The following is a 16,440-nucleotide window of genomic DNA, read 5'->3' as shown; positions in this document are numbered from 1 at the left end:
TCAGCATCATCCTAAGTAATCTATAATAAGAACACCATTGAAAGCAAGCGTCCACACTTTTCATGCAGAAACACTGAAAGGACAGACAAGCAGGACTATGTGCTGACCTAATTTATCTTGCTACTGAATATTCTTTCAAACAGGCTGGGTAAGACAACAAAAAGGAAAATCACAAATGACGGAAGGGATGTGGAAAAACTGGGATGCTCATACATTCTTAGTGGAGTTGTGAACTTGTCCAGCAAATTGTTCTGGAAAACAATCTGGAACTATACTCAAAGAGCTATAAAACTGTGCATACCCTCTGACCTAGCAAAACCACTACTAGGTCTGTATCCCAAACAACTACTGTATCCCAAAGAGAAACAGACCTGTTCGTATGAAACTATTTATAGCAGCTCTTTTTCTGGTAACAATGAACTGAAAATTGAGAGATGGCTCCAATGTGGAATGGATGAACAAACTGTGGTATATACTGTGATGAAATACAGCAGGATACAAAATGTACACCAAAAAATCATCAGCCTTTCTGTATATTAACAGAGCCCAGGAAGAGGAGACAGAAAGAAAAAAGTTCATCAAAATATGTTAAAAATCAGGAGATACTCCTGCGAGATACATTAAGGATGTGTATCACTAAAACAAGAACATACTCTTTACAGAAATAATGAAGATTTAAATAACTGGAGAAATATTATTTGTGGTTGGGCCATTCCACTGTAATAAAAATAGCAACAGTCCCTAAATTAATGAACAAATTTAGTATCACACCAATCTAACTATCAAAGACTGACTTTGTAACACCGCACAAAACACTATTTTCTTCTAGCTCTATAAAATAATTTTTTGGTAGTTTGATTGGCATGGCACTGAATAAGTAAATTACCTTAGGTAGACTTGTCATCTTTATTATATTAGCTCGGCCCACCCATGAGTAACTGATGTTTTCTCAGTTGTTTAGATCTGACTTTATTTGTGTGAAAAGTGTTTGTAATTGTGTTCATAGAGCTCCTGGGTTTGCTTCATCAAGTAGACTCCTAAATATTGTATATGCCTACGGTAACCTTAAACGGAATTTCTCTTTCTATCTCTTGCTGCTGGGCTCTGTTGGTAATATATAGAAATGCCAACGATGTATGTGGGTTTATTATAGCCTGCAACTTTGCTAAAGCTGTTTATTATTTCAAGGAGTTTTTTACTTGATTCTCTAGGATTCTCTAAGTATATCATCACATCATCTGCAAAAAGTGATAGCTTTGTTTCTTCTTTGCCTATTCTAATACTTTCATTTACTTTTTCTTCTCCCATTATTAAAGTTTCTAGTACCATATTGAACACTGGTGATAACGGACTTTCTTGCTTCACCCCTGATCTTATTGGAAATGCTTCTGGCTTATTCCCATTACATATGATGCTTGCTGAAGGTTTTGGGTAGATGCTACTTGTCATTTTAAGGAAGACTCCATTTATTCCTATGCTCTCTAATGCTTTCAATAGGAATGGGTGTTGTATTTGGTCAAAAGCCTTTTTTGCATCTATTGAGATGATCGTGTGGTTTCCGTTAGTTTTGTTGTTGATATGCTCAATGATGCTGATAGTTTTCCTAATATTGAACCAGCCCTGCATTCCTGGTATAAATCCTACCTGGTCATAGTGTAGTATTCTCATGATAAGATGCTGTAATCTCTCTGCTAATATTTTATTTAAAATTTTTGCATCTATATTCATTAGGGAAACTGGACTCCACCAAGACTCCACGATCCATTAAATAAGAACTGCGGCGCTAGATCACTTCACTTGAGGATTTCATCAGCTCCCAGAGATTCAGAGATCTTCTCTGTGCTGATAATTCCCAGATCTACTTGTCCAATCTGCAACTCTCTGCTTACCGTCAGTCACCAGTCTCCAGCTGTGTATGGGGATGTCCCAGAGATACCTGAAACACAACATGTCCCAAACTGACCTACCCAATTCTACTAATTGTCAAGGGCATCTCTAACCTCCCAGTGCCCAGGCTCACAACCCAGTAATCATCCTAAGACTCTTCTCTCTCTCTCTCATTCATCCTTTATATACAATCCACTGCCAACTCCTGCCCATTCTATCTTCCTAACATGTTTTCCTACGCACCTCTTTCTGTCTCTCTGACACTGACACCGCCCTGGTACAGGCCCTCATTACTCGATGCCTGTAACATTGCAACAGCCTGCTCATTGTATAAAGTCTCCCCACTCAGTTCATCCTCCACTCAACTGTCAAGATGAATTTCCTAAAGCACAGGTTTGTTCAAGTGCCATCACACATACACATGCATCCCCACCACTACATTCAATCGACTCCACCTTCCCCCTATCAACTCTAGGATCAAATATAAAGTGTCCTATTTGGCATTCAAAGCCCTTCAGAACCTGGTCCCCTCCTAGCTTTCCAGTCTTCTTGCAAACTGTGAGATCCAGTGACACAAGCCCCTTGGCTGTCCCTTGCGCAGACACTCCGTCTCTCATTTCTGATGATTTTCACTGACTGTCCCCATGAATGGAATTCTTGGCCCTGTCATTTCCATTTCTTGCCCTCCCTCCTCAGCTTTCTTCAAGTCCTAGTTAAAATCCACCTTCCAGAGGAAGCCTCTCCTGGTCTCTCTTAAAACTAGCACCTTCCCTCTGTGGGTTATCTCCGTCGGATCCTATCTGTGTCTTGTCTGTACCTAGTTATTTGCATGTTATTTCTCTTATTAGACTGTGGACGCCTTGGGACCAAGAACTATCCTTGCCATTCTTTACATCCCTGGCACTTAGGGGAGCGCTTTGCACCTGGGTCCTTAGTAAATCCTCTCTGACTGATGGGGAAACTATGCAAAACAATCATCAACAAACAACTTCCAAGTGAAGTCATCAGCATTAAGGGGGACAAAGAAAGGCTTGTTACAAAAGGTGGGATTTTAGCTAATTCTTGAAGGAATCCAGGAAAGTCAGGAAGCAGAGAAAAAGGAGAGAATTCCAGAAATGGGAGATCGCCAGTGAAAACATCACTGGAGTTAAGATGTCTATGAGATATGCAGTTCAAGATGTCCAATGGACAGTTGGAGGTGTGACTGGAGGTCAACAGAAGGATTAAGGATAGCCAAATCTGTGCCACCTCGCTGTTACCTCATAACTACATGTGAATATTGTGGAATATTACCATGTCCTAGATAATGACAAGTTTAAGAAGGGCCCTGAACAAAGCCTTGGCATACTTGCACAGTTACAGGCCATGATGTGAACGACAAGGTAGCAAAGGAGCCTAAAAAAGGTACAGCCAGATAGTAAGAGGCTCAAGTCAGCATGGTCTCGTGAGTTCTACGATTTCCATGTAATGGGAGTAGTGTCACGTGAGATGGATCACTTCTGGAGTGTGGAAGGGGCCTTAGCCATAATCTACCGAGGAGTCTCTGATCAACAAAAAGCATCAAAGCTTCCCCATATTGGGATTATTGAGTAGATCTGGGAGCTTATCCATCATGGGTAATTCCTGCACAGTTTCTCCAGGGCTTGAAGGGCCACAGGACTCCCTAGACATCCATCCAAATACCAAGCACGCCCCTCAGGGCCTTTTAAACATTCTTTCTCTCAAAGGCTCACTATTTCAACTATGACGGATCTCTATCATTTTATTCTTATGGCTCTCTTACAAGTTTCCATTTAAGTGTGCTTGTGATATTATAGCCTGGATTATATTCACATGAAACAGCCCTGAGTAAATTTTCTCAAATGTGCATTCTAACCATTTCTAGAAAAAAAGGATGAAGACGGAAAAGAGACCACACTCATGACTTCACGTGGGGCTCTAGTCTTCTAGTGCTACAATACATTTATTCAAAAGGCTTGTCTCCATTTCTTCCAAGGGAAGCCTTTATGCACACTAATGCTTTCTGCAGTCAGCTCCAGGCGCAGCACTCTGCTTCTGCAGGCTCATGGCTTTCCTCTCCTGCGTATCATTTCAGCACTGTTATCCACGTTATTTGGTTGCCTTCTGTGGTTACATTCAGGTCTCCTGGGTTGGAATCATGAATTCTTAAGAGTTGGAAGAGGCTTTAGAACTTATCTAGGCCAATGCCTTTATTTCACAGATGAGAAAACAGAAGGTCAGAGAAGTAAAACCCAAGCAATTTGCCTCAAGAGTTTATCATAGTTAAAAATCTCCCCTGCTGTTTCATATCAATTGTATATTTTTCTTTAAAAAGGCCTTAGGCAAATAGTAAATTCATTAAAAGTAAACATCAGAGTATAGTAAAAAGAGTACTAATAGATTAAGAGTCTGAGGAAGAAGAGGAAAAAGGAAAGGTGGGAGGAAGGAAAGAAGAGACAAAAAGATGAAGGGAGGGAGGAAACAAGTATTTATATAGCACCTACTATGTGCCAGTCACTGCACTAAGTGCTTTATAAATGTTCTCATCTAATCCTCACAACAACCCTGGGAGGTGGGTGGGTGCAATTATGATGCCCATTTTACAGTTGAGGAAACTGAGGCATACAGAGGTCAAGCGACTTGTTCAGGGTCACCCAGCTAGTGTCTGTGTCAGGATTTGAACGCAAGTCTTCTTGACTCTAGGTCCAGAGTTCTATTCCCCGAGCCACCAGCTGCCTCTCCGATCGTGCGTTTTGTAAATCTTAACTTGATAATATCAGCTGGCAGAGAGAGCATCATTCCATGACCTTGACCTTGGGAAAGACATCTCCTCTAAGGGACTCCAAATGCCTGAATTAAATGATTTTCCAAGGTCATTTCTGTTTCTGACAATCTAGCAGTCAACCTCCTAATTATCACTTTTAAAATAAAGATGCTGAAAAATCTGCTTTGCTCAAGGGTATCCCACTCACTGTTCTCCTTTGGAGGAAACAAATCCTAGCAGGCAAAATGTAATTCCTTCACTAATGATACTCCTGAAAAGATCTTTGCAACAATGAGAAAGGGCTTGTACATTCCATTAACCCAACAGGAAAGGTCCCCAAGCCTACTGATGCTTGGGTAACTTTACCTGGAATTATGGGACACAAAGCCACAAAGGGCCTGTTGCCCCAATTACTGCCCTACCCAAAGAGGCGTTCAGTTACCCCGGAGTCTCTGCTCATGGCCTCCTAATGGTCTCAAAAGTGATCTCGGGCAAGTGAGCCATACAGTAAGCAAAAAGAATGTCCAAGTCGTTCATTTTAGAAACTTAAAGAGTCTGCACGGTATTTTCTCACTTGGGGGAAAGAACCACTGGTAGGTCATTAGTACCGACTTTGAATTGTGCCCTCCAAAGCCTGGCAAGCCATTTTTAATACCTTGATGGTTGGCTGTCTAGAGTGAGAAACAATGGCTTCAGGACTGTTTTACACTAGAGAGAAAAGAACAATGGCTAATCTGTGTTCAGCTAGAATTAAAGTCATCAGTGTGTAATAGTGCCCTTTAAAACCTGCCAGGCTAGAGGTTTTAGAGATTTCAACAGCTAAATATGCAACCTGACCCTAACTTTTTAAGAACCATTTCCGCAAAATCACAGGAAAACTAAACCCAGGGTTTCCAATTGCCTTTTGTGACAGAACATTCTTAGAAGGGAGAGTTTTTCTGCCATGAGTTTGCTAGTCTTAGTACTGAAGAGCAAAACAGCTACATGTGAAGCTTCAACCCTCAAACTGACACTTACCACCTCCTGGCCAACGGCAAGAGTATTAAAAAAGAAAAAAACACCTAGAACACTTTGTATAAGAACTTTATCAGCTTAAGAAAAAAATCAAACCAGAACAAATACACTCCAAAATATTTGTAAATCTTTAAAATATGAATGTAGAGCTGCAAAAAATAAGCAACCTATTCCATTGTTAGGAGAAAAGGAATTAGGAGCAATTAGGAGAATTATAAGAAACTGAATTTTGAGGAAAAAAACACGCTTACTTCAGGCCTTAAAATCCCCCAAAAGTGCCATTTTCAAATTAAAATGAATTTTAAATGGTCATAGGATAGTGAAGCCAGGCTTGACCTAGCTCCCTTTACAACACCCCATCTGCGGGGGCAGTTAGGTGGCACAGTGGATATAGCACCAGCCCTGGATTCAAGAAGACCTGAGTTCAAATCCAGCCTCAGACCCTTGACACTTGCTAGCTGCGTGACCCTGGGCAAGTCACTTAACCCTGATTGCCTCACTAAAAAGCAAAAAAAAAAAAAAAACACCCCATCTGCTTGCTACCTACTATAACCCTCCTCCCCACCATGGCTTCTCCTGTTTCTTTTCCTATCCCTGTAATGATTAAGCAGCAGTCAATTAGAAGAAAACTATCCTTAGCCCCCTCCCTCATGTTCTCTCATCCCCATCAATTCTACCCCACTCAGGTCCTAATCCAGCCTTTCTCCCATGTTCCACTATACCCTCCTATTCCACAGAGAACATATTCCGGGCCCACTTTCTCTCACTCTCTTTCCATCTGTTAGCTCTTACTGCCCTGGCTCCTCTCTGACAACACTAGCTGGGCTGTCCTCTCTAGCACTACCTTGTCTCCCCTCCACCCTGGTAGGAGAGGCATAATGGGCTTACTCCTTGCTCCCTACTCACTTCAAAACTCTCTCTTCACCTCCTAGCTCAGTAACCTTTCTTCCCATCAAGTTCACTTAACCACATTACAGTATACCAACCTCCAGCTCACCATCCTCCTCTCCTAAATCCTGACGTTTTATTAGAGGTCTTTTATATCCCTGTAGATTCTCCCTCCAACTCCTTCCCATGACTCACTCATCGCCATATAGCTATCATCACAAAACGGAACTTACCATTACATACAAGTGTGCTAATTCCCTCATTATCGAACCATACCCTCCTCTATCATTACACTTTTCTGGATGCTCATTCCTCTTTCATCTCTTCTTCATCTTTATCAGAACCCCCAATCCATTCAGTGGTCAATAAGCATTTACTAAGTTCCTCTCCTGGCTTTCCTCCTACCTGTCTGACTGCTCCACCGCAGCCTTCTTTGCTGGCTCATCACCCACATGACATCATGTAGGGAGGCCATCACAAAGACTCACAAAAACAAGGTTCACAACATTAGCAAAAATGTTTATTTAATAATGACAAGGTACAAATGTGGATACTCAATCTGGTACCTGTTTTGACCTTGGGCAAATCACTTAACCTTTCCGTGGGAATATTTAAATACTAAATTTAAAATAAAAAAATGTAGAATTAGAAGGAATCTTATAGGCTGATATATAATTGAAATTAATAATCTGTTGGGGAAAAAGGAGACATAGTTTAATGTATATGGATAGCTATATACTTTTAGAAATACAGATGATAGAAGGAAATAAGCACAGGGTGGTCTTATATATGTGTATGAGTGTATATGTGTATATATGTGTATGTTTATAGATATCTATGTATATGTATATATAGTCACGCTTAATTGTAACCTTCTTTGGGTGGTGGTGGGAGGGAGGGGGAAAAAATGAGGTAACAAGTGCACAGCAGAGAAGGAAACCAAAAAAGGAAAGAAAAACTAGGCAGCTCGGAAAACAATATGCATAGCATTTATTATATAGGTTTTCTTGAAATGGAAATTTATTGTTTTATATTGAATCCTCTCTAATGGTCTGCTGTGTACAGGGCAATGTTTTTTTCTTTTCTCATTTTGTATTTAAGTTTAAAATTTAAAAAAAAATTACAAATAAATAAAACACAATGGGCTTTTTTAAAGCCTGTTTTTCCAAACTAAAAAAAAAGATACGTGGACATAGATTCTGAGACATCTGAAATTATACTACTACTACTTCTACTAATAATAACCTTCCACTAGAGGTATTCTCAGACCCCTTGTTGTGGTGTGGAAGTGACTGTGAAGTGCTGAAGGCTGCAAAGACTTTGAGTCTGAACCTGGCAATAGACCCTGTTCTATTGTAAGAAGCCCAGCCTGGCTAGGGCACCTAGGGGATACAGCGGATAGAGCACTGGGCCTAGAAGCAGGAAGACTCACCCTCCTGAGTTCAAATCTGACCTCAGACACCTACTAGCTGTGCCACCCTGGACGAGCCACTTCACCCTGTTTCACACAGTTTCCACACCTGTAAAATGAGCTGGCGAAGGAAATGGCAAACCACTCCAGTATCTTTGCCAAGAAAACCCCAAATAGGGTCACGAAGAGTCAGACAAGACTGAAAACAACTGAACAGTCTGGCTGAGTTCAGAGTTCATCATCACCCGGATGACCAAAGGCTAATAAACCATTTGACGAAGCCACTTTTGCAGCCCATGTCCAAAAGGACAGAGGGGCTCTTATATGGGGCTGGTAAGGAGACTATAGATTCTTGAATAATAACTCCTCACACATCTATAGCACTTCAAGCGTTCCTTCTTCACCATAAAACTTTGAGGTGTAGTGCATATATTTTGCTCATTCTACAGATTAGGGAATCAAGGCTCAAGGGTAAAGGATCTAACCAAGGTCTCCAGTGGCAGAGCTGGGACCGTAACACAGATTTTCTGACTTCTGACTAGCAGTACTACTGCTACCACTAGCAGCTAGCATTTCTATGATGCTTTATGGCTTACAAAAAACACTTCACAATTATGATCTCATTTCATCCTTACAACAATCCCGGGGGGTAGGTGCAATTATTATCATCCTCTTTTTGCAGATGAGGAAACAGAAGCTGAAAAGTTAAGAGATGTGCCCAGGGTCACACAGCTAATAAGTGTCTGAAACAGGATCTGAACGCAGGTCTTCCTGTCTCCAAGCCCAAGGTACTATCCTCTAGCTGACCGCTGCGTGTCAGGGCACTGTGGCAGACAAAAGGGACACAAACACAATGAATGAGACATTCCCTACTAGATGCGAGCTTATATTCTACCAGTGGGAACAACAAATACAGACAAGCACAAACTGATCTACAAAGCAGTTTGGGAGAATTTATACAGAAGATAGTGCTCGAGCTGCATCCGAATAGTAGAGAGAGATTCTATTAGGCAGAGGTAAGGAAAGAAAGCATTTCAGGGTGAGAGACAGACAGTGCAAAGGTGTGGTGACAGGAGAAGGAGCGGCAGGTGGGAACGACGACGAGGAGGTCAGTAAGGATGGACTGCAGATGAAAGCAGAGAAGCAGTGCCCACAGCGAGGCTGCCAGGGGAGTCTGAGGCCAAACTGCCCCGAGCTTTAAAAACTATGGAGATGTAGACATGAGGAAATCAGGGGAGCATGAAGAAATCACCTGTCAGTTCTTCAGACAGCGGAAGAGCTCATGAGTACTCACAGGCAGCAAGATCATTAATACTGAACACACAAAATGAAAGTTTCTGCACAAATCAAACCAACACAGCTAAAATTAGAAGAAAAGCAGAAACTGGGGAAAACCTTCATAGACAATTTCTCTAATAAAAGTCTCATTTCTAAAATATATAGGGAACTGAGTCAAATTTATAAAAATAAGAGCTATTTCCCAATTGATACATGGTAAATATATGTATGCATGTATGTATGTATATTATATGTATAGATATATGAACAAGCAGTTTTTAAAGGAAGAAAAATCAAAGCTATCAACAGCCATATGAAAAAATGCTCTAAGTTACTAATAATCAGAGAAATCCAAATTAAAACAATTCTGAGGTATCACCTCATACCTATCAGTCGCAAAGATTCACCAACACAAGTGTCCTCCTATTACACACAAAAAGTCTTATAAGACATCTTGACAATCCCTCATTAATTCATATTTGTTGAGTGCCCCCAGGGTGTAAATAGATAAATGAATTCTCCCACTTACTACATGTGACCTTAGACAAGTCATGTGACTTCTCTGAATATGAGAAGGCTGGGCTAACGGACCATTAACGGTCTCTTCAATCTATGATCCTATGAGTAACTCTGTAAAAAAGGCAGTAATCTTTAAAATTTTAAGCTCCACTAACATTCTGGTCGTTATTTAATTTGAATTCCCTCTTCACATTTATGGACAGTATTCATTTCATGTTGATCAGGAGTAAGCTATATGAACAACCATAATGATCCTTTAGGTTCCTGCCAGAACTCAAAGGAGGTAAACAATGAATAAATTTTCCACTTGCAAACTAAGCCTGACTTAAAATATCAGGGCTCAAGGGAATGACTTACAAGTGAAAAGCCAGCAAGCAAATGCACTTACCCTACATTTAACCAAGTTGATGAATTTCAGTACACACCTAAAGTGTGGGCCATTACATAAAATATGTTCATGCAAATGAGGAATTCACAAAGGGATAGGTTCTTGCTTTAAGGTACTTCTGGCTACCTAACAGGACTCTATTCCAGGTATTTATTAATGTATCATTTCACTAAATTTAGATAGACCAAAACAAAACTAAGCACTGACCTACTTTTACATAACTATCATTTCCAATTAAGTCTTTCAATTCTTATCTATAAAGAATGCTGCCCTATAACATAGCTTAACTAAAGCTGTACAATTAAAATCAAAAGATCAATGTGAAACTCCCTAAAAGCATGCTTGCACGTTATAAGATCTACTTTATTTATGCACAGGGACTAAAAGGGAATGGAAAATATTGGTAATGAAAAGTTATTATTTTCAAGTCAGAGGACCCTGAAATGGACTGGAGCCCATATACACCCTCTGACTCTACAGATAAGAAACTGAGTGTCAGAAATAAAGTAAATTATCCATAATCACAAACTGGTCAGTGGTAGAGGCAGCAGAAACAGATTTGCATCTCTTGACTCCAAACTCTGCCCTCTTTCCACTACGTACTATACTGGCTCTCCATCCAAAAAGTCTTAGCAGAATGCCAGGTGCCCACAAAACAAAAAAGGAAGGTCATTCTCCAAGAAAGAAGTTTTAAGAGCTAGGATGAAGGAACTGAAAGGCAAACTTCGTTACATTTTTTTTTCAGTCCCATCCCATTAAAAGAATTAGCACTGGAAAACTTTAGAAAATCAAGAATAAAAATTTGGGGCTCTAACCACAGGAACCTTCTGACATGCTTGGTGCCTCAAGCTTTGATGAAATAAGCCACTGCAGCAGTGGTAGCCCAGTCCCCAATGGTAACTTCCATTTATTCTGCTTTTCAAAAGATTGTTTTATTTTAAATTATCACCTTTCAGAACAAGATGTAAAACTCACATCTTACAAGGCAACACTGAAAGGCTGGTAAAATTTGGACGGAAATAGACAGAATTACATAGCTTGACTAAAATTTTAGCAGTCTTTCAGAGTCCTCACTTGACCTATGATACTATAATCTGTTGCAGTGGGAAATAAATGTATCATCACCTAAGATATGTTTGAACATAAAATTATTTGTATCTGGTTATCTAGTTAAATACGTTCTATCTTTGTGTTGTCAGGTCAATTAAAAAAATCATGCCATCTCTTTTTGTTTTGATTTACTCTTGCAATACTGAAACAAAGTCTGGCAAAAACACAGTGTCAAGAGCAGAGTCCTGCTAGAGCCTTCCTAGCCTTCGAGTTTCCACTCATCCATTATAAGTCCTAGGATTGTCACCTCCTTTGTGCAGACTGCCATTTGTGGGATCTGTATCCCTACCCCCTAGCACAGTGCCTGGCACTTTGTACTAGTGCTTAACAAATGCCAGTTGATTGAATGATGGGACCCAGGGCTGTAAAGGCCCTTGGAAATTATCTAGTCCAAACCTTTTATTCCCCAAATGAAGAAACTAAGGTCCAAAGAAGTCAAGAGACTTCTCCAAGGTCATGCAGATAGCAAAAAGTAAAATAAAGATTTAAGCCAGTACCCCAAGCCCTCCTGGAAGTTAAAGAGGCTCTGCAATACTTCCTTCCTTGAACCCACCTGAAGAACAAAGGTGTTTTGTATTTTAACAATGTTGAGAGAGTACAGGAAATGTACAGATGCTTGCATTTTTTACCAAAAATCGATCTACTGAGTACCACGTTGGATACCTCAAGTGGGTTACCAAAGGAAGTTGAGTGATATTTCCTCATGGAGAGGTTTAAGAAACTAAGAAAGATCAATTCACTGGGATGGTCTGGAGGAAAGACAATGGACTATGGGAGGCTCCTTCTGGTGCTTGAACCACAATAGTGTGATCAATAACATCTTATCTTCATGTCCCATTGCTCTCTACCTTAGAAAGGGCCTTTCCAGGAACTATGACGATGAAATAACACCCAAATGGATCTGCGATCTTATACACAGCAGCTCCCACTGCAGAATCTCAGCCCACCATGCTGCTCAGCCCCCCCCATCTCTTGTCCAGGTGCTCCCCCTAAATTTACCACAGGGGCCTACTCAACCTAGAGGAGCTTGTCCATCAAACTGGGCAGAGGCAGCTCGACATAGAAGTGCACAGGGCACCAGGCCTGGAGTCAGGAAAACCTGAGTTCAAATATGGCCTCAAGCACTTACTAGCTTGGGATCCTGGGCAAGTCACTTCACCTTGTTTGCCTCAGTTTCCTCATCCGTCAAATCAGCTGGAGAAGGAAATAGCAAACCACTCCAGTATCTTTGCCAAGAAAATCCCAAATGGGGTTACCAAGAGTCTGACTCAAATGAACAACATCATCATCATATTATATATATATATTTTTTTTTTAAATAAAACAGGAAAAGTAAAACAGATTGGGTTGCCTTCAGGAAACTGCAAAGCTCCTTTAATGACCTAAGCTCTCCCAGAAACAAAAGCCCGTCTCTTTAATACCAATATTTTACTGGGGATATATATACGGTTAAGTCAATTAAATAAGAGAATCATAAAATCTCCCAAGTATAAAGTTTGTCTTTCTTAAGTACTCTATTAAACCACAAATAAGTACAAACTAGTATTGAAGCTGAAATCCAAAAAGTAGAAAGTGTTATCTCTTTGTAAAAGATGGTTGAAAACTCTTAACATGAAGATGTTTACTTATCAACAGTAGGTCAAGGTGAAGACAAGAAAATGCTATGTTCACATTTTCCATGAACATCTGATTTATGGGATCACATTGTAATCAGTAACATTCTTTTTCCACTAATACGCAAACAGGATAATTCATTTCTAAAAATTAAGATCTATTCAGCTTCCATCTGGTAGTTAGCATGATAAAAAAACAATCCCTCGCCTGCAATTCATCAGCCGAACCTACTTAGCTGCAACATTTATGAACCGAGAACCGAAACCGAGGAGAGGTCCTGCCTGCCCCTGCTCCACAGCAGTCCCCAGGGCCACCCCACCTCCCTCATCAGAGCTACACGAATGCATCTATCGAAGAAGCTGCCGAGGTGCCGCAGAGCTGGCTTGGGGGTCCTGGAAGGCCACCTCCAAGCAGAAGGCACCAGGTGATGAAGCGCCGCCTCCCACAGCTCCGGACCAGAAAGGTTGTCCTCTGCCAAGCGCCCCTCGGGGAATGCGGGGTGGCGAAGCACCAGTTGCTCACCGAGGCTCCCCTGCCCACGCGGGGCTCTGCAGCAGTGGGTCTGGGGAGCCGGGGAAGCCCGAGCTGCGGGGCCGGGAGGTTGCGGACAGGGCCTCGAACTGGATCCTGGCGAGGCTGCCCTCCGAGCCAGCCCCAGCGCGCCCGAGGATGCCCGGGGATTTCCCCACGGGGGCATCACATGCGCCCACTCGCGCACACGCGCGCAGCCCACGCAAACATACACAGCCCCTCCGCCTGCAGGGCTGGGGTCCCTCTAGGAGGCCCGACATGGGGTTCGGGGGCCCGGCGAGACCCAGAACCCCCCCCCCGGCGGCCGGAGGCTGCGGGTCCGTGAATGCGTACATGCGTGCGTACGTGTGTGTGCTGCGTGCCCGCATGTGCCGTGTACATGTGTGGGGGTGGGGGGGCCGTGTACATATGCGTAGGCTGGGCCCGCGCAGGGTGGACCAGTGTACCGGGCTCCGTGCGTGTCCGGGGTATTGTGTGTCCGTGGGAGAGGAGACGCCGGGGGCAGCGGGCTCCCGAACACCGCTACCTCCCCCCCCCGCCCCAGCCCCAATGCGGATCCCGCCCCCCCCGCCTCCCCCTGGGACCCCCGCGGGCGCGCGCAGAGTGCGTGAGCGGGCCCGCGCGTCCCCGCGCCGCCCCCCCCCGGGCAGCGCCGCGCGCGCACTTACCGCGGGCCGCCGCTCCCGACGCCCAGGTCCGCATGGCCAGGGCCCCCGCGCCAGGGCCGCCTGGGGAGGGCGCAGCCCCCGCGCCCGCCGCCGCCGCCGCTGCCTCTGCTGCCGCCCCGCGCCGCCCGCTCCGCATTGGGCTCCGGCCCCGCCCGGCCCGGCTCTGGCTCCGGCTCCTGGGCCCGGGGCCAGAGAGAGGGACTCCCGCACCGAGGAGGGAGCTCAGCCCCGGCCGCCGCCCCTGCTGCCCGGCCTTTCCTCCCGCTCTCCGCTCCGGGTGCCGGTCCTGGTCCTCCGGCAGCCGCGGCCGCCCCGCCCCGCAGCGCCCCCTGGCCGGGGCTCGGGCTACGGCGCCCGGACTGACTGCGGCGGCCGCCGACGGGGGCGGAGCGGCCGCGGGGAAGGGGGAGGGGCGGGGGGCGGAGGGAGCCCGAGCCGGGGCCTGGCCCGTCGGCCCGTCTGCCCGCCCCCGCCGGACTCTTCCTCGGCTTAGCGCTGCCGCCGCCGCAGCCTCCCGCCGCCGCTGTCCACTCCGCCGGCCCGCACGGGCATGACTTAGAGGGCGGGCCCGAGGCCCAGCTCCGACCACTTGAGGGGATGGGGCCGGAGACAGGCTCCTAGCGCGGACATTCCCCTCAGGGACAAGATGAGAGCCAGGGCATTGGGATGGAAACCTGATCTGAGGGGGCCGGCGCGAGGCTGGCTCCTAGCCCCGCCCCCCCAAGGAGAAGAGGGGCGCGAGGCCGTCCCCTAGCCCCGCCCCCCAGAGAGATAGGTGCATGGAGAGGGGCATGAGGCACGATCAGCTCCGCCCCCTAGATAGGCACGAGGCAGTCCCCTAGCCCCGCCCTCAGGGATATAGGTGAGGGGCGTGGGGCAAGCTCCTAGCCCAGCATCAAAATTGCCCTGCCGGGTGAGGGGATTGGTGGGAGGAGAGGGAAGGCTTTTAGCCCTGAGCCCCAGCTGAGAGTGATGTCCCTTCATCTGAGGGGGACAGGCGTATTCCTTAATCCTTCCAAACTGTCACCGTGAAGCCGTCTCCTAGGCACTGAAAATATATAACTGCAACTGTCCCTACCTTCAAGAAGCTTCCGTTCCTAGTGGAAGGACAACTTCACACACCCGTGCACGTGTATACCAGGGACAGGATGAATGAGATACACATGTACAAACAGCCAGTGCAAGATAATGCCCCAGCGCATGGAATGGGGGCCGGGGGGCTTCTGTAGGAGGAGCAGGTTTTTTGAACTGAGTTTTGAAGGAAGCTAGAGATTCTTTATTTTAAAAATAAGTTTTTATTGATGTCTTCTGTTTTTACATCATCATAGTTATTCCCAACATCCTTCCCCTCCCAGAGAGCCATCCCAAAAAACAAATAATATTTTTTAAAAGTGGGGGGGATTGGCACCACTGATCAATTCATTGAAAAATTCCTAAAACATGTGCAATATATAATATCTATGGACCTCCCACCCCCTGGAAGAGAAGGGTCAAGAGTGTCTCCTCTGATCCCTTCATTAGAGTCTGGAAGCTGGAGATTCCAAGAAGAGGAAACTGAGGTCCAGAGTCATTAAGTGATTCCCCCAAGCTATTAAGTGGCAGAACCAGGATTCAAACTCTGCAACAAAGATTGATGAAGTGCCTACAGTGTGCTAGGCACTGAAGTAAGTATACTAAGGCCAAAGATGAAAGCATCAGTCCTTGCTTACGTAGGACTTTACCTAATGGTAATGTGACTGGTCCTCAGCACTTTAAAGTCGGCAAAGCACCACCAGACATTTCACTTCAGCTCCACAACAACCCTGTGGAATAGGAAGTACAGCTGCTACTCTCTCCATTTTACAGGTGAGCAAACAGGTTCAGAGAGTTGAAGGGACTTGCCCGTGGTTGGATGGCTAGCAAGTGTCAGAGGTGGAAAAGGAAGCCTAGTCTTAAGGACTCCAAGGCAGGCACTGTTGCCACTATACAAGAGATTGCCTCTGCAAAACTGTCTCCTTTGAGATTCATAACCCCAGGAGGCTGGTATTCCAGCTGTTATTGTGCCCATTTAACAGATGAGGAAACTGAGGGGTCTAACTCAGGATCACACAGCTAGTCAGAGTCCAGAGCAGTGCTCCAAGTTCAGTTCCCTAATACATTACATTGCTTCTCAAAGATCTTTAAAAAAAAGGAAAAAAAATTATATATATATATATATATATATATATATATATATATGACAGTCACTGCAGGACATAACCTCAATGGACCTCAATGTATTAAAAAAAAAAAAAGGGGGGATACTAATGCTATAGTGCTTGCCTTGAAAGGTTGTTCTGAATGTATAATAGGTATGATGGATCTGTAGCACTTTGTAACCCCATAAAAC

The 16,440-nt window shown here is 44.4% G+C and overlaps 1 protein-coding gene across 6 annotated transcripts in view; it reads right to left on the bottom strand.

Moving 5' to 3' along the window:
- Window positions 1-14,410, bottom strand: part of ZFYVE9 (zinc finger FYVE-type containing 9) — a 184,163-nt gene extending 169,753 nt beyond the window's left edge. For 4 of the 6 annotated variants that reach the window (XM_020987768.2, XM_020987766.2, XM_020987769.2 and 1 more), the window contains exon 1: window positions 14,073-14,406. The gene's annotated coding sequence lies outside the window, so the exon portion shown is untranslated. Of the gene's footprint in view, window positions 1-14,072 lie in introns of all 6 variants that reach the window. The other 2 variants (XM_078156632.1, XM_078156631.1) reach the window with 1 other exon arrangement.
- Window positions 14,411-16,440: the final 2,030 nt, after the last annotated feature.

This window comes from Phascolarctos cinereus, unplaced genomic scaffold (genome assembly GCF_003287225.1).
Source record: "Phascolarctos cinereus isolate Bilbo 61053 unplaced genomic scaffold, phaCin_HiC Scaffold_5;HRSCAF=322, whole genome shotgun sequence".
In the NCBI taxonomy this organism is placed as follows: Eukaryota; Metazoa; Chordata; class Mammalia; order Diprotodontia; family Phascolarctidae; genus Phascolarctos; species Phascolarctos cinereus.
Note: the sequence above shows the minus strand (reverse complement) of the source record. Positions and strands in the feature narration are given on the sequence as shown.